The sequence below is a fragment of the Lissotriton helveticus genome, chromosome 8, assembly GCF_964261635.1.
Source record: "Lissotriton helveticus chromosome 8, aLisHel1.1, whole genome shotgun sequence".
In the NCBI taxonomy this organism is placed as follows: Eukaryota; Metazoa; Chordata; class Amphibia; order Caudata; family Salamandridae; genus Lissotriton; species Lissotriton helveticus.
The window spans coordinates 972,245,555-972,268,129 of NC_136069.1; positions in this window are offsets into that span (position 1 = coordinate 972,245,555).

Sequence of the window (22,575 nt, forward strand, 5' to 3'; positions counted from 1 at the left end):
GAGCCCAAGAATTCATCCTCATCAAGAGGCTCAAATGTACAATTAAAATCACCTCCCACTAATACTGAGGATTTAGAGGGGAGGGCTGAAAGCCTGTTGTCTAACAGCTCCAATGTTGGAGACAGTTGTCCCCCTGGGAGCCCCCTGGCATAAACACAAAAAATTTCAAAAGCATTCCTGGCTGACTGCCTTTTAACAGTTATATGGAGAATATCCTTACAGGGGACATAATTAACAGTAGTCTTACAGTTCAAAGCTATCCTGATCCATATAATTAAGCCCCCCGATGGGCGCCCCCTCCCAGACTGCGTAGCAGGGACAAAGAATGTAGAATAGCCCTGTTTATGTTCTGGCTCTAAACACCACGTTTCCTGAAACATACAGATATGGAAATCTTCTACAAAATTATTCCATTCCGGATCGGGCAAGTTTTTCTTTAAGCCAGCTATGTTCCAGGACAAAATTTTAACAGGTGAGGAGTACCGCATGGATGTATCCAGGGCGGCCTGAGTATCAACACCCCCTGACAAGGGATCTGGAATAATACTATCCTGGACAGGGACTTCCTCTCTTGTAGCAACAATAGAATCACACTCTACGGGAGAAGGTACCCCACAGTCCCTGTCATCTTCAATACACTGGGATGGTGGTCAATCCACTTCTTCCAGCCCACTAAATCGATTATAACATGGGAATAAGGGGTAATTGAGTTGTGGGCCCCACCCTTCTCCATTGAACTGTCTTTCCCCCTTCCACTGGTGCCCCCTCCTCCTGTCGACTAAGTTCCATCCTTCCTCTACAGGCATTCCCCATTGTTGCAGATTCTGGTGTGTTCCACCTCTACCCATTCCTTTCCTGGCAGGCCTCATCCAACTCCATCTAGCATCCTCATAGCCATCTTGCATATAAAAAAAGGACAGGGGCTTGGCTGACACCACAGACTTGCTATCACAGGGAGGAGTAGAACAAATAAATTCTACCAGTCGTGGGTCCTCAAACGTGATAGCGACACAATCACCCTTTATGCTTTTCTTCTTCCCACCTACCCATGGTGCCCGTTCTACCATAAGTATGTTCTTGTTTAGGTTGGGTGGTGGAGGGTAATTTTTGTCGAGCCAGTGGCATATTTTATTTTTAATCGCCCAAAAAGGCTCAGAGGTGGACATTGGCAGCTCAGGAATCCCTGTCAGAACAACCACATACGGACAAGCATCTGGTGGTAAATTGATGTTACGTCGCAGAGTGGTTTTTCTGGGCTGTGACTGGGGAATAATGGGAGCTGGGTTTTTAGGGATCTTTTTACTAACTACATTTCTATTCGCTGCACTCGAACATGTAGCAGTGGAGGGTTTAATATTATTCACTGTGTTAGTTGCCGGTAAAGAGGAAGCTGGAGGGATAATTGTGGGAGCCGGTATGCTTCCCATAGTTTGATTGGAAACAACAATCCCAGTATTAGTAACAGGCGGTGAGACCACCGGAATAGGGGGGCCAGGGGTAGTCAGCCTAGGATCTTGTAACGCAAGAATAGTAGCTAATTGATGTTCTATATTAGAGAGCCTATTCTCCAGAGGCGAAAGCAGGGATTTTAATAAACTGGACATAGACTCCATTAAGGATTCAAGCCCGTCTCCTGAATTAATTGATGAATCATTGCTTCCGCTAGTATCCAGAATACTTGCCAGGCTGCTATCATGGGTTATATCGCCTGGAACCCCTAGGGATAATAAATGAGGGGTGGAATCTAAAGGGTCAGACTCAATATAATCAATGGGTGTCTGGAGAATCCCATCATTTACTGTCGCCGCACCTATATTGTCCCCCCCGGAATTAAAACCCATAGACCCTTGAAAAGTTATAGCGGAATTGTCTATAGGAAAATTTGTTGGGTTCACGACATTTGAAGTTGACATAATAGTGTCGGACCCAACCGTCATTGATGAATCAATAACATCATGATTAACTGTCACGGGAGCATGGGGAATATTAGGGGGTAGTGTAGTCATAGCGGGGGCGTTAGTAAGAGATAGTGATTGGCAATTAGCGGGAATAGTATCATTATCTGGATTCCCAGCAGAGGTAACAACAAGATTAGTCATACTTTGCGGCGGTGAATGTATCATTGCAATGTTGCCCAGTGAAGATCTTTTTGCGTGTGCAAGATCCAATGATACCCTCCTTTCCATTAAAGAAATGCCCTGGTCTATCAAAGAGTTTGTTCGGGAAATAAAATTATCTAAGGTACCAATTACTTTTTTAGTTTTGACGTTTCCAGCTCTCTGGCTCCTAGTTTTACGTGTGGACATCTCTAGCAGGATATATAAATAGGAAAAACAGAAAATACTAAAATAGCACAACAGATGTCCCAAGGATAACAGAGAACACAAGGCAAACAAATGGGCTACCCAGAGAAAAAAATAACCCCAAATAACTTCAATCAGGAAATAACTGTAGCAATAAATACGAGGCTATAATACAAAGTACTAAATAGGGTGCGCCCAGACCAGGCACTGCAGGCCACGGAGGGCCACAGAGGGCCCGCCCTTTGCCCGGGCTTAGCCCCGGGCGCTCCCGCGCGCTCCCGCGCAGCGAGGTGCTTCCAAATTTATAGTCCCAAACCTATAGGGCGGGGTGGGGCGGGGCGGTCAGGGAGAGCGGGGCCAGGTGACTCGGCCAGAGACCCAGGGACTCCTGGGAAAGCGAGTCCCGGGTCGCGCTCGCAGCCCTGCCGCCTCACCGCCTCTCAGAACCCCACAGGAGCAGCTAGATACAGGAACCACCGCAGAGTCAGGCAGGTAAGCAGCGAAGCGGGACCCGCGGAGCGGGTACCGCGAGGCGTGGGTGAAAGAGCCTGGGATAAAACAGAAACGCCGTCTTCAGGTCAGGGTTCAGCAAAGGAGTGTTCCACAGGCAAAATTCCCTTCTCTCCTTTTCACCTGGGCAGCTGGGGCGGGGCGGTCAGGGAGAGCGGGGCCAGGTGACTCGGCCAGAGACCCAGGGACTCCTGGGAAAGCGAGTCCCGGGTCGCGCTCGCAGCCCTGCCGCCTCACCGCCTCTCAGAACCCCACAGGAGCAGCTAGATACAGGAACCACCGCAGAGTCAGGCAGGTAAGCAGCGAAGCGGGACCCGCGGAGCGGGTACCGCGAGGCGTGGGTGAAAGAGCCTGGGATAAAACAGAAACGCCGTCTTCAGGTCAGGGTTCAGCAAAGGAGTGTTCCACAGGCAAAATTCCCTTCTCTCCTTTTCACCTGGGCAGCTGGGGCGGGGCGGTCAGGGAGAGCGGGGCCAGGTGACTCGGCCAGAGACCCAGGGACTCCTGGGAAAGCGAGTCCCGGGTCGCGCTCGCAGCCCTGCCGCCTCACCGCCTCTCAGAACCCCACAGGAGCAGCTAGATACAGGAACCACCGCAGAGTCAGGCAGGTAAGCAGCGAAGCGGGACCCGCGGAGCGGGTACCGCGAGGCGTGGGTGAAAGAGCCTGGGATAAAACAGAAACGCCGTCTTCAGGTCAGGGTTCAGCAAAGGAGTGTTCCGGAGACGCCGGGGGGCGTGCCGCGAGGAAGAGCCTTCACGGAGAAGACCCGTCCTCGCCGAGGGAACCACGAGTGCCTCTGTGGCCCCCAGCCTGCCGTCCCAACTGCTGAGTGCCTGCATACCTCCCCCGCCGCTCGTTGGAGTGCTGAGAGCGGGCGGGAGAGCAACTGGGTCCGGCCGGGGCAAGGGGCGAGTGTGCTCTGTCAGGCGCGGAGCACCTGAAGCCATCTGAAGTGCGAGGCTGTGCCGGTGAAAGGAAAAGAGTCCGAGGAGTACTCGGTGAGGCGCGCTTGCAGCGCTTGGGGTGCATTTACTCCCAGGGCTGTTTTGAAAGTGATTTTACTACTGGCATTGCTTAGTTTGCTCGTTTTTGAGAGCTAAGTGGAGATAAGGCGATAGTATTATTTTTAATACCGCATTACAAGAGACTTGAGACTATCCTTTTTATTAAGAGACTTCCTACATTACGTGCAACCATTAAGATTAAGTGCAACATTTACCTGAAGAAGTAATTACCGTATATTGTTGATTCTTACTGCTACAAACTAGATAAAGTTTTATTTTTTATATATACTTACCTGTGTGGTCTCAGTTTGTGGTGGAGGGGGGGTCATTGTTTGTGTTAATTGCAACTGTTATACACATTGCCTCAGAGATAAGCCTGCCTGCTCGTGCCAAGCTCCCTAGAGGGTGAGCAGGGGTTATCTACTGTGTGTACTTCTTCACCCTGACTAGAAGCAAGGGTCCCTACTTGGTCTAAGGTACTTACCTCTGCCAATTAGAGACCCCCAGATCTAACAATGACCCAGAGTGCGTAGTGTACAGCAGCTTCTCTGTAAAATCTATAATTACCTCAGAGCAGTGACAACAGATAGGTTACAACAGTCTGACAAACAGATCGACAACCTTATTACGCCACTTTCGAGTCACTTTTAACATGGGTAAAGTGAAGCAAATAGCTTGTAAATCTACGTCTGACTTTTCAAGAAAAAATCTCAACTCCAGACTCTGCGACACAGCTTTAATGTTGTTTTCTCTCTCTTTCTCTCTCTCACTCTATGTGACATAATTTCTCTTTCTCTCTTAAACTTATAGACACTGCTGTCTGCTTGGAAGAGTAGAAGAACAGCCCAAATCAAGTTGTGAACTCAACTAATCGAAGCGTTTCACCGCAGTCTTTAAACAACAGTAAGCACAGAGGCCTAGATCTACAAAGCATTTATAGCAATGCATTAGAAATAGGTCGGCATAACGGGCGTCAGTAACGCAGTAGACACTTCCATATAGACACCACTTGAACATGGCACTATAACAAGTGAAATTTGCCAGGTACACTGCACTCATAAAACTGTAGTGTTACCTTTATTTGTGAAAGGAGGGAGGGCCATATTATCAAGCCTGAGCGACAAAATTATTGCCACTTTATCGGCAGGAAAGTGCTGCTAAAGTGGTGATAATGGGTTTGATAATATGCTCTATGGAATTCCAATCGAAGCTCATGTTAGATGGGAAGGACATCTAACATGAGCTTTGACTGGAATTCCATAGACCATATTATCAAACCCATTATCGCCACTTTAGCGGCACTTTCCTGCTGATAAAGTGCCGATAATTTTGTCGCCCAGGCTTGATATTATAGCCCAGAGTGCGTAGTGTACAGCAGCTTCTCTGTAAAATCTATAATTACCCCAAGCAGTGACAACAGATAGGTTACAACAGTCTAACAAACAGATCGACAACCTTATTACGCCACTTTTCAGTCACTTTTAACATGGGTAAAGTGACGCAAGAAGCTTGTAAATCTACGTCTGACTTTTCAAGAAAAAATCTCAACTCCAGACTCTGCGACACAGTTGTAATGTTCTTTTCTCTCTCTTTCTCTCTCTCACTCTCTGTGACATCATTTCTCTTTCTCTCTTAAACTTATAGACACTTTTGTCCGCTTCGACATGTAGAAGAACAGCCCAAGTGAAGTTGTGGAATAAACTGTCTGTAATGTTTGGCCGCAAGTTTTATACAACGGTAAGCACAGAGACCTAGATCTACAAAGCCTTCATAGCAATACTTTAGAAATAAGTCGGCATAACAGGCGTCAGTAACGCAGTAGCCACTTCCATATAGACACCACTTGAACGCAGCAGTATAACAGAACTGAAATGTACGAGGCACACTGCACACGTAAAACTGTAGAGTAACCAAAACTTGTAATGCTTATTGAGCTTATTTACTCACATCTACATAATTCTAAACTCTAATTTTCTTTTTTGTTTTGCAGATTACCAATCGCACATCTACTGGAGTCCAATTAACAATTTGTTTATAATATTGTTTGTTAAAGTTATTTTTCTAGTTCCTTCTATTATAGTTATAATTCAGTTTTGTTTACATTTATTTATTTATTTAATAAAAGTTAATTAAAAAAAACTACATACTTCTTTTATTTTGTGGGGAGAGGTATGATGGTCCACAACAAAAATTATGTTGAAATACTATAGTAAGATATTCAAGACTAGGATTGAAAACTACTGAGTTCTAAGTAACAGATATAATAAAAATAACGGTGAAGAACTATTAAAATGGTGGTGGACGGAGTACGTAATCAACGTTTGGCGCCTCGACACTACCTTTCAAATAAATTTAGAAAAAATATGATTATTAATATATTACAAAAGTACAGCAGCGGATGAAACACACGACCCGGAAAAAGAAAGCGACAAATTTACTACCTGAAATAAAGAAACATTTGCTTGTTGAACTTCAAGAAAAAGAAAAAAACGTGGACTTCAAAATGAGGCTGTGCATGCGTAGAGAGTACAACTGCTACAACAAAAAAAAAGAAAAGTTTTACATACTATAATAGAAATGAAGGGGCATATTATCAACAAAAGCCGATACATTATAGCCGCTTTTATCGGCAGGAAACTGCCGATAAAGTGGCGGTAATGGGCTTGATAATAGGCCCTTGTAAATTCCCATAGCAGCCCAGGTTCTGATGTTAACCTGCGCTGCTATGGTTATTCAAAAGGGCATATTAACAAGCTCATTATCGCCGCTTTATCGGCATTATCCTGATAATAAAAGCGGCGATAATGTATCGCTTTTTCTTGATAATATGGCCCATTGCTCTTTTTTTTTACCAGTAAACTTAGATGCATATTATCAAGGACCGGTGTTAAAATTATCGCCGTTTTATTGGCAGAAAACTGCCGAAAAACGGCGGTAATGAGCTTGATAATACGGCCTTGCTATTTCCTATAGAAGCCCATGTTAACACCAAAACATGCGCTTCTATGGGAATTAACAAGGACGTATTATCAAGCCCACCCTCCCAACATTAATAAAAAACTCCAGACAATGCAGGTACCTGGAGCTGGAAGGTCATTTTACATATTACTGCCCTAGAAAGGTGGCGTTCCCCGCGACGTGTACGGGGAGAGAGAGACAGAACTACTGAGTTCTAAGTAACAGATATAATGAAAATAACGGTGAAAAACTACCAAAATGGCGGTGGACGGAGTCCGTAATCAACGTTTGCCACCTCGACACTACCTTTCAAATAAATATAGAAAAAATATGATTATTAATATATTACAAAAGTACAGCAGCGGATGATACAATGATACACACGACCCGGAAAAAGAAAGCGACGAATTTACTACCTGAAATAAAGAAAGGTTTGCTTGTTGAACTTCAAGAAAAAGAAAAAAACGTGGACTTGGAAACGAGGCTCCGCATGCGTAGAGAGTGCAACTTCCCTTATTTCTCAGCTTTGTTATACTGTTTTCTTGTGACTCGATTCTACCAAAGCACAAGATGGCCACCAACACTTCCTGGTTTTGTGTGTTGACAGACAGTTCACAGCCAATCAGCATGTAGCTCGCGCTCGTAATTCAACGGATTTCCGTACGCGTGCTGAACTCCGTCTCTAGATATCGCTATGATTTTACTTGCAATTTTCTCAGAAACTACTGAACGGATTTACACCATTTAACAAAAAGCACAATCTGCGAAAAGAACTCTACCTCTCTGCCAAATTTTGTGTAATTCCGTTCAGCCGTTCGGGCTGTAGCCGTGGCTAAAGGTCCCTATGGAAAATTGCATGGGGAAAACACGTTTTGGGACCCCATTTTTTCTTGGCCCCTGCTTGAAGAATCACCCCCAAACTTTCAGGGAACGAGCGGAACCGAGCAGGCCATTTTCTTGGAGAAATTTGCGAAGATTCGTCCACTGGCGCCAAAGTTATCCCAAATAGAATGTTGTGAATTTCCTATGGAAACTAGGTCCTAACTATAACTACCTACTGGCAATCGCCAGTAGGTAATATATATATATATATATATATATATATATATATATATATATATATATATATATATATATATATATATATATATCCAAAGAACAGCATTTTCTTTCCGTGAGCCAGGAATCCTCCACGCCACAGAACACGCAGACACGGACCAGATTACGGTGCTGTTTTTTTTATTAAGTGCAAGTTAGCCGCATGACGTTTCGGCTCCGAGGAGCCTTGTTCACATGACAGTGTTCACATCACTGAGTTGTTCTTTTAAAGTGCCAGTGTCTGATGTAAATTAGGTCACATGTTAGGGCTAGGTATGGATATGGTAGAAATACTACCACTGAAGTACCCCCAAGGTATAAATCATTAATATTATTTGCATTTCCATGTAATGTATAGCAGTTAATAATATCACGTTAAACAATAAAATTACTGCATTCTGTACGAAGCTGATTTAATATATATATATTCACTGAAAAAACCCTAGGTTTCACTCATGTTATAGTTAGCTGGACATTTCTCTCATACAAAACCATTGAAATTCCTCCGTCATAGTTAGTTCAGCTAACTATAATTCGCGTGCCCGCAATGCACTGCTGATGACGTCACATATAACATCACTCATGACATGGTTAGTGACATCACTCATGACATCACTGATGAAATCTCAAATGACATCACTGATGACATCACTGATGATATCATCCTTGTGAAAGAGTGGCAGACCTCCTCTTGGTGTAATATAACCTTTGATACACACCTTCAGAAATAGAAAGTAAAAATTGTTTTAAAAATGGAGTTACCAATATCACTTACCAACAACCTATTCAGTAATTCCGCCATCTACATAGTCACTTATACATGTACTCACTCATCATATGTACTCATACACTTATACATACTGTTACACACCGACAATCATCCATACAGTTACTCACACACATACTCACACATGCAAATAAACGATCAAACATCCATTTGTTTGCATATACAGCTATACACACACCACTACACTTACTTTTACAGAAACGTACACATACTTACTCTCTTAAACAATCAGTGATAGAAACACATACTTATTTATACAGAAACTTTTTCAATCTGTCACTGTCATATATCGTTACTTATATACATCGATACTCACATATACTAGTTTAACACATATGTACTTACTTATAAAGACACTATTAAGGCTGTCATTCACTCACTAGCACACCCATACACACATTCATCCACCCGTGCAATCCTGCACACATGCTGTCTTCAAAACACATGCAAACAGTGAGTCAGTCATTCATGCATCTGTGCCCTAAGTAATACCTGCCACCAAACCATACAGACACTCATTCTGATACTAAAAAAAAACTAATAACCCATATAGACACTCGTGTAGGTGCTCACCAACCCATGCAGCCACTTATACACAAAGTGAGACACTAATACAGATATTTACACATTTAAACATTAATCGCTAATACATGTATTCACTAAGATACACTTAATAAGTCAGTTATACAATCAATTTAACAAAAAAACATCCATTTAGTCAGTTATTTACCCATGTACCCATGTATATATATATTCACTGAAAAAACCCATAGGTTTTACACACGTTATAGTTAGGAAGTAGCATTTACAAAACCTATGAAATTCACTGAAAAAACCATAGGTTTGACACCAGTTATAGTTAGCTGGAAATTTTACTGATATAAAACCAATGAAATTCCACGTTATAGTTAGTTGGACTCACTATAACTTGCGCGTGTAATGCACTGCTGATGACGTCACATATTACATCACTCATGACATCACTGATGACACCATCCAGTGAATGTGTGTCTTTCTGAAAAATAAATATGTGTTATATATGTATATATTATTGAATAGCTTAGTGAATATATATATTAGTGAGTAATGCTTAAATATTTAAATATATGTATTAGTGTTTCACTTTGTGTATAAGTGGCTGCATGGGTTGATGAGTAGGTACATGTGTATGTATATAGGTGATTAGATGTTTTTCTTAGTATCAGTATGAGTGTTTGCATGCTTTGGTGGGAGTATTACTTAGTACATAGATGCAAGAATGACTGAGTCTCTGTTTGTATGTGTTTTGAAGACAGCATATGTGCAGGACTGTATGGGTGGATGAGTGTGTATATGTCTGTGTTAGTGAGTGAATGACTTTCTTATTAGTGTCTTTATCAGTAACTACATATGTTTTAATCTAGTATATGTGAATATTGATGTATATAAGTGAGTATATGTGAGAGTGAGGGATTGTAAGAGTTGCTGTTTAAATTAGTATGTGTTTCTATAAGTGATTTTTTAAGAGAGTAAGTATGTGTAAGTTTCCTTAGAAGTAAAGTGGTAGTGTGTGTATAGCTGTTTATGCAAATACATGGATGTTCAATAGTTTATTTGCATGTGTGAGTATGTGTGTGAATAACTTTTGGATGACTGTCGGTGTGTAACAGGATGTGTAGGTGTATCACTACATATGATTAGTGAATATATGTATCAGTGACTATATAGAACTGTTGGTGAATTAGTGCATGTGTATATACATGGTGGAATTATTGAATTGGTTGTTGTAACTGGTATGGGTATCTCCATTTTTTTGAACATTTTAGTTTCTATTTTTGAATATGCGTTTCAAGGGTTAGATTACAGTGAAAGGAGGTCTGTCACTGTGTCACAAGGATGGTGTCATCAGTGATGTCATGAGTGATGTAATATGTGACGTCATCAGCAGTGCATTACACGCGCAAGTTATAGTGAGTCCAACTAACTATAACGTGGAATTTCATTGGTTTTATATCAGTAAAATTTCCAGCTAACTATAACTGGTGTCAAACCGATGGTTTTTTCAGTGAATTTCATAGGTTTTGTAAATGCTACTTCCTAACTATAACGTGTGTAAAACATATGGTTTTTTCAGTGAATTTCATAGGTTTTTAAAATGCTAATTCAGAAATATCTCATGTATACAACCTATACTTTTGTCAATAAAGTTCTGGCAATATTTTTTTCAGAAACAAGCCGTTTTCCTCACTGTTCAAGTTGCATAGAGACTCCTTGTAAAGCGATACAGAATTAGAAAGTCTGTACCTTGCCTTTTTTTCAACGCATTAAAATTTGCCTGTAAATAAAAATAGCCTTTCTAAACTTTCGTGCACGACCCGGTGTGCGCACTCTCGGCAACAGTTCTCAATAAAATGGATAGCACATTTGCAGGCTTTCGTGCGCGACCGACTGCGCGCACCCGCCTATATATTTCGTGAAAACTTTGCAATCTGAACTTATTGAATTTCTTCATAGACCCATCAAAAACTAATACGTCAAAGACACTAAATCTAGGCTTCTTTTTTAATATTATGAAAATTTTCATTAAATGGAGCCGAATGTCTTTTTAAACTTTCGTGTGTGACCGAATGTACACACCTTGGTATTTTAAAAAAATATATAAAAGGTTTTATACTTTAACAATTGTATGCTTGAATCGAGCTCAGAAGATATATTAAATCCGGATATGTTTGGATTTACTCCTTTTCACGTTTTGAAACTTCGCTGAATTAGACCGCTACTTCCAAATGGCGTACGTGACCAGATACTATCACCGCGTACACGTCCTGAGACGCGCATGTGAAGTCATGTGACTTGAAAACAACACTTCCAATTGGTTCTTAGTAGTTTCTATTCTGCAATTTACACGGAGGACTCCACCCACTCCTCTCACTATCTTTTCTACTCTCAAAAGAGAACAACGTTCAACACCCTTCGGAAGACTTTGCTGAAATGGTTGCCGCCCCGCATTCATCTTCCGAATCTGAAGGGAATGAGCGACTACCTTTAAAAAGAAAAAAGGAATCTTTTATTTGGCAATTTTTCACTTATCCTGAAGAACAAAAGAAAGTGAATGCGTCAAAAGTTACCTGCACGATATGCAATTCATTTCTCTCAAGAGGAAATCCAAGAAAAAAATATTCCTTTTCCATACATACCATGGTGCGGCATGTCAAACAAGTGCACCCTGTGGAATTTGCACAGGCATCGACAAGAGCCCTGGCCACGCTATTACCATCAGAGGTGGTCCCTGAGATTCTTAGATGTCACTGCCTTCCACAAATGGCATAAGTCCTGGATGTTCGGTGCCATATTTGAGGGTTTGACCTAAAGACACGTCCTACGGTGCCCTGGTCCAAAATCAAACAACATAACACTTGTTTTAAAAAAAAAAAAGTTCTTTTCAGAACTAACTCATTGTACCAAAAACAGCTCCAGGAGCATATTATAAAGGGGGTTTATCTCCGCTTTTTGGCTTTCGTTCGTGCGCGACCGTGTGCGCGCACCCGCCTATATATTTCGTGAAAACTTTGCAATCTGAACTTATTAAATTTCTTCATAGACCCATCAAAGAACTTATACTACGTCAAAGACAGTAAACCTAGGCTTCTTTTTTATTATTATGAAAATTTTCATTAAATGGAGCCGAATGTCTTTTTAAACTTTCGTGTGTGACCGAATGTACACACCTTGGTATTTAAAAAAAATATATAAAAGGTTTTATACTTTAACAATTGTATGCTTGATTCCAGCTCAGAAGATATATTAAATCCGGATATATTTGGATTTTCTCCTTTTCACGTTTTGAAACTTCGTTGAATTAGACCGCTACTTCCAAATGGCGTACGTGACCAGATACTATCACCGCGTACACATCCTGAGACGCGCATGTGAAGTCATGTGACTTCACAACAACACTTCCAATTGGTTCTTAGTAGTTTCTATTCTGCAATTTACACGAAGCACTCCACCCACTTCTCTCACATCTCTACCCTGTTATCTGCAATTGTGAACATCAAAAGGAGCTGCGCTACGCCCCTGTAAGAGGCCTCACTCCCACTGCTGCAACGGCTTGGCAGTCCTCCAGATGCACAGGAACAGCCCCTCCGATCCATTGAAGTTCTCTGTCGTGAGAGGCCTCACTCCCACTAATGCAACGGCTTGGCAGTCCTCCAGATGCACAGGAACAGCCCCTCCGATCCATTGAAGTTCTGTGTCGGTCTCAATACCACTTACGAAATGAAAATAAGCACTGAAGAATATTTATGCTGTAGCAGGAGGAGTACTACATGCTTGCAGAATGCATTCTATTACCTATAAAAAAGTGAAACACCCATGCTACAATCATATAGAATACTTCCTCTAAAGAAGCCTTTGAATAACTTTCGAACATCAGGTTAACCTTTTTTTACTCTGTCATCATTGTTAAAGATAAGTATTTACAATACTATATTAAACAATGCCATGATTTTTCCTTTTTAATTTTAAAAATCTTGCAATCTTTCACAAACCCAATACTCATGGCTTCTTTTTCGTGACAAAAATCTTGCAATATTACATACCTACATAGAATAACAGAAAAAACATAAAACTACAAAGGCCAAACAGTCTACTAAACGCGGATTTGTAACCTATGGGGCAGATTCATGTTAACTACTTCATACCCAGATATGCACCAGTTAATGTGCACCACAGTATGGTAGTGCTCCGTTACCCATGGTGTGCCACATTTGAAATGTGGCGCACCATGGTACAAAAACACCATACATGCGTAACACATCTGTGCTCAAAAACTAATACATTGCTAGAGTTGCATCGCAACTGTGATGCAGCTCCAGCAAGGCTCACCAATGCACTATATTCACAATGCTACGTCAATACCTACGCCTGCTTCAAGCACATGCACAGTTTTGAAACAGCATGGGCCTGAAAGTCACTGAGTGAAATATCATACATTACAGTCAGCCACTTTCAAGACGCATTCCTTCAGAGGAACACTTACCGGTTATTAGAGGTAGATCGTCCGACTCCACCGGAGGAGACCCCTAATAAAAAACACATATCTAAAATGCGTACTAGCCACTGTATCGTGCTAGCAAACTTTAACTTAAAAATCGTTAGAAAAAACAAAAGGAATCGAGCAAAATCAGTAGGCCACTGATAGGATCTCTTTTTCACCTCGCTAAAATAGAAACATTAGGAACAACCCCTCATGAGAATTATGAAACTAGTGAGAGAAACCGAGCTCGACGCCATGATGGCTGCAAGATAGCTCGGCTCCGCCGCCCACCCCGCCCAAAATAACGACAAACCCTATACAAATATTATAAATAAATACAACACACCAGCAAAGTAACAGGGTAAAACGTTTTATTAAATAACTATTTACATGGCAGCCTGCTGCAACATCGATCCAAATGCATGACACTGTTCCTGTCAAGGTAGCATAGCTGGCGGCCTAGGGGTGGAGGACCGTTGTGCAAATACCCCGGGGAAGACTCTGCATATGCTTGGTCCCTGAGATTCTTCGATGTCACTGCCTTCCATAAATGTCATAAGTCCTGGATGTTGGGTGCCATAGTTGAGGGTTTCACCTAAAGACACGTCCTGCGGTGCCCTGGTCCAACCATCACATATACCTGTGCCAGGAGACGGCGTGGGGTGCACTGGAAGGGAGAGGCGGCGCGAACGAGCCTCCCCCACCTCCCCAGGTGGAGGTTTCTCAGCTGCACCCCAGCACTTCACTCGACATAGGCGGCCGGCTCCCAGGGTCCGGCGGAACTTTTAGCCTTTTGGTGACTCTTCCATTCTGGACCTTGTCCCACAATCCGTTTGACCTGAAGACACGTCCTGCGGTGCCCTGGTCCAACCATCACATATACCTGCACCAGGAGACGGCGTGGGGTGCACTGGAAGGGAGAGGCGGCGCGAACGAGCCTCCCCCACCTCCCCAGGTGGAGGTTTCTCAGCTACACCCCTAAAGACACGTCCTGCGGTGCCCTGGTCCAACCATCACATATACCTGCGCCAGGAGACGGCGTGGGGTGCACTGGAAGGGAGAGGCGGCGTGAACGAGCCTCCCCAGGTGGAGGTTTCTCAGCTGCACCCCAGCACTTCACTCGACATAGGCGGCCGGCTCCCAGGGTCCGGCGGAACTTTTAGCCTTTTGGTGACTCTTCCATTCTGGACCTTGTCCCACAATCCGTTTGACCTGAAGACACGTCCTGCGGTGCCCTGGTCCAACCATCACATATACCTGCGCCAGGAGACGGCGTGGGGTGCACTGGAAGGGAGAGGCGGCGCGAACGAGCCTCCCCCACCTCCCCAGGTGGAGGTTTCTCAGCTGCACCCCAGCGCTTCACTCGACAAGATGAGTTGCGCCCGCTCCTGCGGCACAGTGCCTCGCTCGGCCAGCTGAATTACGCCTGCTCTTGCTATTACAGCGTCTCACCCGCCATCCGGCTGAATTGCACCCACTATTCCGGTACAGCGACAGGCGGCTGCCACGGAGCTCAGGAAATGGCGGTCGGCTCCACAGACTTGGGCCTGGCCTGCAAGGATGGCTCTGGACAACCCTGGAACTCGGACGCTTGACTGCTACGGCATGGGCCCCATTCCCAAAAGCGTCCCCCCAGCCTTGAAGATACTACAAGAGTCACCCGGGCCCCCGACTCCCGCAGACTTCCGGTGGGCAGCTTCTGCCATGATTGCTCGCAGAATGGCCACGACGTAGCCACGAGGTGCTCTCATGCTGATGCCAGCTTCAGTCTGAAACATCCAGAAACACTGTAGTATCGCGTTGTCGCGTAATGCGTCATATGACGCGCCGCGTTAGCGCATCTGGTGCGCGAAGAGCAGCTTCCCGGAAGCGATCCGGGGCGCGGCGCGAAGCGCGTAACGTAAGCATAACAGGTCATGTGACTTTTTAATAAAACTTTTCATTGGTTCATTTCACTTTTGGTTTCCTAATGATGTAAGGCTAGGTCATGTGACCTAAAAGTAACACTTTTCATTGGTTTAGAACTAAACCACACCTCTTCAGGTGGTGGTTGAGCAAGAGGTGCCCCCCCTCCCCACCTTCATATTGCCTGATTCGGCCAGCTCAATCGATCGAGCATGAGACTCTGTTGTGATCTGAAGAACCGCTGCCTGCGGTGCCTCACAGAACCGCTTAATGAAGGCCCCCGAGGGGCGGTGTGGTGGCGCGGACTGGGAGGGGTCGCTTATCTCCTACCCCGTCCCCAAGTCTCGCTTGGCCAGCTGAGTTCCGATCACTCTTGCGGCCTACGACATGGAGAGGCCGAGGCGTTGACTAGGCGTGACCTCTGACCGCAACCACAGCGCCAACGATCGCTGCTGACGGAGGGGAGCCTTGCCAGTGAGAGCCACTGATCTAAAGAACCGCTGCCTGCGATGCCTGCCTGAACAGCTTAACGGAGGCCCCCGAGGGACAGTGTGGTAGCGCGGACTGGGATGGGGCGCTTGGCTCCTGAGCCCTCCCCAAGTCTCGCTCGGCCAGCTGAGTTTCGCCCACTCTTGCGGCCTACGACATGGAGAGGCCGGGGCGTTATGGATCAGTATGAGCAAATTGATCTCAGTCTTGTTGCCCTGGTGTGGCCTGAGATCGCCCCCGACATAAGCGGCCGGCTCCCGGGGTCCGGCGGAACTTTTAGCCTTTTGGTGACTCTTGTCTTCTGGACCTTGTCCCACAATCCGTTTGACCTGAAGACACGTCCTGCGGTGCCCTCGCAATGCGGCCTGGTCCCTGAATGTGTGCAGGGGGACGGTATTGATTGGATCAAGATGGCGGCTTCACACAAAGCTGATTCAAGTGTTGCTGCTGATGCTATGCAGACAAAAACTGGTTTTCAGTTTGTACATTCTTCAGGCTTTTTCTTCATAAATGTAACAATATGAGACTCACTAGGAGAACGGCCATTTATCTTTCCTTTCAAAATGCTGCCAACAATATTTTCTGAATGGAAGACACCATCTGAGATCGCCCCCGACATAGGCGGCCGGCCCCCGGGGTCCGGCGGGACTTTAAGCCTTTTGGTGACTCTTGTCTTCTGGACCTTGTCCCACAATCCGTTTGACCTGAAGACACGTCCTGCGGTGCCCTCGCAATGCGGCCTGGTCCCTGAATGTGTGCAGGGGGACGGTATTGATTGGATCAAGATGGCGGCTTCACACAAAGCTGACTCAAGTGTTGCTGCTGATGCTATGCAGACAAAAACTGGTTTTCAGTTTGTACATTCTTCAGGCTTTTTCTTCATAAATGTAACAATATGAAACTCACTAGGAGAACGGCCGTTTATCTTTCCTTTCAAAATGCTGCCAACAATATTTTCTGAATGGAAGACACCATCTGAGATCGCCCCCGACATAGGAGGCCGGCCCCCGGGGTCCGGCGGGACTTTTAGCCTTTTGGTGACTCTTGTCTTCTGGACCTTGTCCCACAATCCGTTTGACCTGAAGACACGTCCTGCGGTGCCCTCGCAATGCGGCCTGGTCCCTGAATGAGTGCAGGGGGACGGTATTGATTGGATCAAAATGGCGGCTTCACACAAAGCTGACTCAAGTGTTGCTGCTGATGCTATGCAGACAAAAACTGGTTTTCAGTTTGTACATTCTTCAGGCTTTTTCTTCATAAATGTAACAATGTGAGACTCACTAGGAGAACGCCCGTTTATCTTTCCTTTCAAAATGCTGCCAACAATATTTTCTGAATGGAAGACACCATCTTGTAGCATAAAGGGCTGCGTCAAGAGTGGTATTGCCCAGAATGTCTTGTTTTCTAGTGCTCGTAATGACTAAGCCAGAACTGCCGAAAGGGATTCTGGTCCTGCCGCTACTTATTGGACACATTGAACTATACTCTGGTCCTGCCTGACCTCGACCAAAATGGCGCCAGTATGGGAGCGAATTGCAACTCCTTATGACGTTCTAGTTACTTAGCCTTGACGTTATGGGGGGATGTATGCAGTCTTTATGCACATTGCGGGTGGGGAAGGGTACTGACTAGGAATACGGACAACCCTATTGATGTTGATTTTTCATTATTGATTATTGTATTAATAAAGCTTCGAAATAATGTTACCCATGATACTCGCCCATGGTATGCGTATTGACGATTTTATTGTAACTGATCCTGTTATACTTTCAATTAAAAAATCAACCTTCACTGATCCTGCAACCGTTTGTCACGTTTAGTTTTTTCAATTAAATGGCTCGCTTGTTACATACTCCTATACCCCTGGCTTTTGAAAGACTCCATCTTGTAGAATAAAAGGCTGCGTCAAGGATGGTATTGCCCAGAATGTCTTGTTTTCTAGTGCTCGTAATAACGAAGCCAGAACTGCCTTGGTATATTCCAATATATGCCAAAGACAGAAATGGAATTGGTCCAATCAACATTGTGCACAAATTGAGAAAGCAAGGAGACATGTTAATAAATCTGTTTCTGCTTTCCTCAGAGATTATAGCATGGGTTCTATTTACCACAACAACTTGCGTTACCACATGGAAGACATCTATAGGACAGATGGTGTTCATTTCACGGATGAGGGAAACAGAATCTTCCTCTGCAACATCAGACTCTGCATCGGTACTTACTTATAAATGCAGAAAAAACTCAATTAACACAAGGGCTCTTTTCAGAGCCACCTTATATCAAAGCACTCAAACTTCTGATTTATCTCCATTTTCACACTCTTGTAAATAGGTGTGCGCGCCCGGGTGCGTGCACCCCGCAACTTAAAAAAAAAAAAATATGTATATATTTTCGCGTTTAAGGTCCTTACTGCACACCCTGAGAGAACCTACGCAGCAAAACAATCTCTACCTTCTCCCCTTTCCATGTTCCAACGCTTTGAAATGACAATATATTTACTCGCAGTGACAAAATGGTGGTCAACACTTCCTGATTTCCTTCGAATCGAATGTTAACAGACGTCACGCAGCAAAAAAAATTCCGCTCGCGCGCAGCCGCTTGAGTACGCGCACCCGTCCGCGCTTACAGATATATAATTGACTTTAACTTTAATTTTCTCATCAACTACTGAACGGATTTACACCATTCCAAAAAAAGCGTAATCTGCGAGCCGGACTCTACAGTTTTGCCAAATTTCTTATAAATCCATTCAGCCGTTCGACCTGTAGCCGTGTCTAAACGTCCTATGGAAAATAACATGGAGAAAACACGTTTTGGGACCCCCCTTTTATCTCAGCCCCCACTTCACCAATCCCCCCCAAACTTTCAGGGAAGGAGCGCAGCGGACCGAGCCATCTTCTTTGAGAAATTCACAAAGATTCATCCACCAGGGCCAAAGTTAATCCAAATAGAATGTTGAGGATTTCCTATGGAAACTAGGTCCTAACTATAACTACCTACTGGCGACCGCCAGTAGGTAATATATATATATATATATATATATATATATATATATATATATATATATATATATATATATATATATATATATATATATATATATACATATAGATATATAGATGTAGTTATAGTTAGGACCTAGTTTCCGTGGAAATCCACATCATTCTATTTGGAATAACTTTGGCGCCAGTGGACAAATCTTCGTGAATTTTTCCAATAAAATGGCCTGCTCGGTTCCGCTCCTTACCTGACAGTTTGGGGGTGATTCGTCAAGTGGGGCTGAGAAAAAAGGGGATCCCAAAACGTTGATGGGATATGAAATTCGATATATATGATATTGGCCTGATGTATCCAATATATGTGTTAGCCTGACACACACATTCAGTGGATGATGTCATCAGTGATGTCATCAGTGATGTCATTTGAGATGTCATCAGTGATGTCATGAGTGATTTCACTGACCATGTCATGAGTGATGTTATATGTGACGTCATCAGCAGTGCATTGCAGGCACGCGAGTTATGGTTAGCTGAACTAACTATAACGGGGGAATTGCAATGGTTTTGTATGAGAGAACTGTAAAGCTAACTATAACATGAGTGAAACCTATGGTTTTTTCAGTGAATTTCTAAGGTTTTTTAAATGCTAATTCCTAACTATAACATGTGTCAAACCTATGGTTTTTTCAGTGAATTTGCAAGGTTTTTAAATGCTAATTCCTAACTATAACGTGTGTGAAACCTATGGTTTTTTCAGTGTATTTGCAAGGTTTTTTAAATACTAATTCCTAGCTATAACGTGTGTGAAACCTATGGCTTTTTCATTGAATTTGCAAGGTTTTTTTAAATGCTAATTCCTAAATATAAGGTGTGTGAAACCTATGGTTTTTTACATGAATATAAATATAACACAACAACTAAACACTCAAACTAGTTATTTAATTTTTTTTTTTTTTTTTTTACGTGCGCGCACCTCGCTAATTTTTTTAAAATATATATATATTTATTTTTTTCCCTTCGGGATTCTTCAGGGACTCCCTGAGAAGGCCTAGGGGGTCAAGGAGTCTCTACCCTGCCCCCTTTTCACGTTCTCCACTTTTGTTTTAAACTCACTTCTGCCTCAAGGGTGCGCGCAAGGTGCGCGCACCTCGCAGTTTAAAGAAAATATATATATAATTTTTTTTGCTCTTTGGGGTCCTTCAGGGACCCCCTGAGAAGGCCTAGGGGGTCAGGAAGTCTCTACCCTGCCCCCTTTTCACGTTCTCCACTTTTGTTTTTCAGTCATTTTTGCCTCGAGGGTGCGTGCAACGTGCGCGCACCTCGCGATTTAAAACAAAAAAGACAAAAATGTTTTTTTTGCCCTTCAGGGTCTTTCAGAGACCCCATGAGAAGGTCTAGGGGTCAAGGAGTCTTTTCCCCGCCTCCTTTTCACGTTTTTAAAAGCTTTTACGAAAATTGGGTAAATCGACATTTATATGCACCGGTCGCGCAACGTGCGCGCATGCGTGCACGCATGTAAAGTCATGTGACATGAAAACAACACTTTTGATTGGTTTATAGTAGTTTCTGTTCCAGAATCTTCAAAAACTCCACCCACTTCCCTCACTATCTCTTTTGGTTTACAGAGAGAAGGATCTCTGCTTTGGTACAGCTACGTGAAAATGGCAGCACAGCAGCCACAGAGCTCATCTGACTCAGACATTGTCGTGGTGGAAGAGGAGCCACGTTCCAGGAAGGTGAAGAACTCCTTCATTTGGCAGTTTTTTATGTATCCGGAGGGGCAAAAGAAAGTCAATGCTCCAAAGGTTAAGTGTATCATCTGTGGCAGTGTGTTGTCGAGGGGAGACCCCAAGAAAAAGTACTCCTTCAGTATTCACACAATGCTACGGCACGTGAAGAACGTGCATCCAAATAATTATGCACGTGCGACCACTAGAGCCCTGGCCAGGGATCTTCCACCTGCTGTGCCCACCACCTCTTCGGCAGCACAATCTCCAACATCAAGAGTGCTGGACATCCGTCCAAATTTTTCAAGAGTTCACATTTCTTGCAATGTTTGCAAAGAAATGTTATGTTACGGTGAGCAGAGTGTGGACTTGATTGATAATAAGATCACATAGCACGTATGCCGCCGCAGTTAATTTTTTTCATTTATTATTTTTGTTCCAGTTGAACAATTTTTTGTTACCTGTTTACTTTTTTTTTTTTAAACCCAAAAAAATATAAAATTGTTTAAAAACTAAAAAAAAGAAAAAAAAAGTTCTTTTCAGAACTAACCTCACTTCTCAAAGAAGAGCTATATCTTTTATATACTGTGTCATACTTTTTTTGAATGAATGTGTAGTGTATAAATGAATGACTGAAATGACTGAGTGAAAAGGAGGAAAGGATTGATGTAATGAGTGAGGAAAGGGTAGTACGGTGAGTGAGGAAAGGGGAGTCAAAGAGTGACTGAAACAAGGGGACTAAGAGTAGGTGAGTGAGGTAAGTGGAGAGAAAGAGTAAGGGAAGGGCAGTAAGAAAAGAAAAGTGAGAGAGGAGGAGTGAGAAAAGGGGAGCATGGAACAGATGTGCATGCTAAATGCTGACCCATAAAAACCCTGAAGAAATCACTGAAACGTAAGATAAAGTGATGAAACATGTCGGTTGACTTTTAACAGAGTGAGCTAACAGCACAGAATAAATTCAGGAGTTGCCAGTTAGCCTTACACTTTTTAATGTGGTATATTTGTTTTTCACTAATTGAGGCACGGATACATCACAGCGGGTTCTAGTACACACAACACTTGATGGTTGTCTGATCTAGATGCACTTTCTTTATTTTTGTTTTTCTCCCATTTCTTTTGGGGTTGACAGTAACCGATGATGAGAAGTGAGGAATCAAGCGAGTACCAGTCTGATAGAATCCTCCCCTTGGTGTTGCTTCCGTGAGGCACTGTCAACCTTCCCTCCCCCCTTTTTTTCACGATTGGAAGACAGGGGACACATGCAGCGGGTGGTGGAGCTATTAAACACACACATATAGGCAACCTTGCCAGACTCAAATTTGCAACGGAGTGCAAATTGTGGGGACAGAAGGTATATACTTCCTCTGCCACAATACAAATTCCTTGTAGCCATAGAGCCTATTAGGGGCAGGTCATTGTTGTGTAAGAGTAATTTGAGTGGGGGGCGGCCTGCTTCTCATCCCCCTAAGGCTCCTGTTAGTTGAGAGAGCATGGAACAGAGACAGAGAAGGGAAGTAAGAGATGGAAAGGGAGAAGTAGAGCAGAGTGAAGGGAGTGAAGGTAAGAGAAGTGGACTGACGGTGAGGGAAGGGGTATGAGGGTGAGGGAAGGGGGTAATGGAAAGTGAGAGATGGGAAGTGAAGGAGAGAGAAGTGGAGTGAAGGGATGGAGGAACTTAGAAAAGGGGAAAGAGAGAGGGGGAGTAAAGAATGGAGTGAGAGAAAGAGAGCGAGGGGGAGTGAGGAAAAGGGAACGGGAAAGTGAAAGGGTGAAAAAT